The following is a 2,656-nucleotide window of genomic DNA, read 5'->3' as shown; positions in this document are numbered from 1 at the left end:
CATGTAATCAGTTGCAGAAACGAGGATTATAAAGTAATATGAATGCTTCTGTCTTATTTTGTTAAGAAAACATGCCAGTCCTGCTGGTACTTGGAGCAGTAATGAAACAGGACTGTAGCTCTCAGTAGAAAAGCAGGCATTTCCCAAGAAGATTCTGCACCTTAGTAAAATGAAGGTAACTGTTCTAAGTCACAGGGTAATTGACTAGGCTCTTAATTTCTGACATTTGTGACATTTCTAAAACCTCTACTCCAAGGCAAACATGAACATACTGACTCCATGATAGCTGGGATGGTCCAGTGAGATGAGATAATAAACTGGAATAGCAGATTCTGGGGCTTGACTTACACAGATGGAGCACACCATAATACCCCTGCCCTGGTGTGCATGAAATATCTCTCTTTACTTATATTGCTAGTGAACAGTTGTCCCTCCACTCTGAGTCTCTGTGACTGCCACACATTGTAAGAGGCTTTGCTGCAGGTTTCTCACCCCTCCTGTGGAATGCCCTTCACAGCAGCAGCGCTTCTCATCTATCTTTCTAGTTCTTGTTTTCGTTTTCCAGACAGGGTCTCATTATGTAGCTCTAGCTATCCTGGAAGTCACTGGGTAGACTGGGCTGGCTTGGAACTCACAGAAATCCACCTGCCTCTGCCTCCTGAGTATTGGGATTAAAGGCATGCACCACTATGTCCTACTAATTCTTATCTATTTGATCTCTGCTACTTTTTTTTTTTTTTTAAAGAAATTACTTAACTTTTTAAGATAGGATCTCATGTTTCCAGGTCAGCCTTTCACTCAGTATGTAGGCATGTGCTACCATGCTCAGTTTATTCAGTACGAGGGACTGAATAAACCAGAGCTGCATACATTCTAGGCAAGCACTTTAGCCCTAGGTCCTTGATCTTCACTGCTCTTGACTCTTTGACCATTATGTCCTGCAAGCTTCCCATAAGGCCTCACTTGCTGCACTGGTCCCACCCTCAGGTGTTCCTTCTGTGTCTCTGAAAGCTTTATCCCTAGGAACCCCTTCTCTCTGGCTTTTCTTTCTCCTACTTCAAGCAGTACCCTTTGAAGTAGTATCTCCAGTCAAACACCTTGATAGTAAAGGTGTCTGTGAGCTATGCAGGCACTGCAACTCCACATTGCTTTTTCTTTCTTTTCTATGCATGATGTGTGTGTGTGTATGTATGTATATATATATATATGTGTGTGTGTATATATGTATATATATGTATGTATGTATGTATGTATATATGTAAAAATTAGTGAATATGATGTTAGATGTCTTTCTGTATTTCTCTCCACCTTATATGAGATAAGGTCTCTCACTGAACCCATAACTCTTATTTGGCAAGACTAGCTGGCCAGCAAGCTCTAGGATTCCTCCTGTCAGTTCCTCCCCAGTGCTATGATTTAGATGTGTATCCCCATCCCTGACTTTTTACAGGGATCTGAACTCTGGTCCTTATGTTTATATGGCAAGCACTTTACCAACTGTGCCATCTCCCCAGCCCTACAAGCCCAACATTTCTAACACTTCATCCTCCTTGTCACCAGATGTCATGGTTTCAGCTGTCATCTTGACACAAACTTAGACTCACCTGGGAAGAGAATAACTGAAGAACTGTCTAGATGGCCTTAGCCTGTGGCCCGAGGCATGTCTGTGAGACACTTTCTTTCATTCTTCTTTTTTTTTTTTAAGATTTTTTTTTTTTAAGTTTTATTGCAATATGATGAGGGAAGTTACATGATTTCAATTTATTTGAATTTGTTAACATTTTTTTCTTTTGTTTTTTCGAGACAGGGTTTCTCTGTGTAGCCTTGGTTGTCCTGGAACTCACTCTGTAGACCAGGCTGGCCTCGAACTCAGAAATCCTCCTGCCTCTGCCTCCCAAGCGCTGGGATTAAAGGTGTGCGCCACTACTGCCCGGCCTGAATTTGTTAACATTTAAAAACATATTTTAAGTAAATAGAATTAGGTGCTGGAGTGATGGCTCAGCGGTTAAGAACACTGCCTGCTCTTCCAAAGGTCCTGAGTTCAAATCCCAGCAACCACATGGTGGCTCACAACCATCTGTAATGAGATCTCATGCCCTCTTCTGGGGTGTCTGAAGACAGCTATAGTCTACTTACATATGATAAATAAATAAATAAAAATCTTTAAAAAAAACAGAATTAAATCACATTCTTGTTTTCCTTTTGTACCCCAACTCTTCCCGGAGACTCCCCTTCAATACCTACAATATCTTTTTTTGTCATATTCTTTAAAATTTATAAAGTATTATAACAATAAGAATGAGTATTATAAAAGTTGTTTGATATAAAATAACAATCAATTTAACAGTCTTATGTAGATGCTTGTCTATGGCAATACTGAAAATACAGACGTTTTTCTCAATATAAATTTTTTTTAAAGATTTATTTTATTTCATTTTTATGTGTATGAGTACACTGTAGCTGTACAGATGACTGTGAGCCATCATGTGTGTGGCTGCTGTTGATTTCAGAACCTCTGTCGCTCTGGCCCCACTCACTCCGGTGTAATTTTCTGCAGCTGTCTTCAGATGCACCAGAAGAGGGTGTCTGATCTCATTATGGGTGGTTGTGAGCCACCATGTGATTGCTGGGATCCGAACTCAGGACCTTCAGAAGA

The sequence above is a fragment of the Mastomys coucha genome, unplaced genomic scaffold (assembly GCF_008632895.1).
Source record: "Mastomys coucha isolate ucsf_1 unplaced genomic scaffold, UCSF_Mcou_1 pScaffold5, whole genome shotgun sequence".
NCBI classification, from domain to species: domain Eukaryota; kingdom Metazoa; phylum Chordata; class Mammalia; order Rodentia; family Muridae; genus Mastomys; species Mastomys coucha.
The sequence above is the reverse complement of the archived record's forward strand: the minus strand, read 5'-3'. Positions refer to the sequence as shown.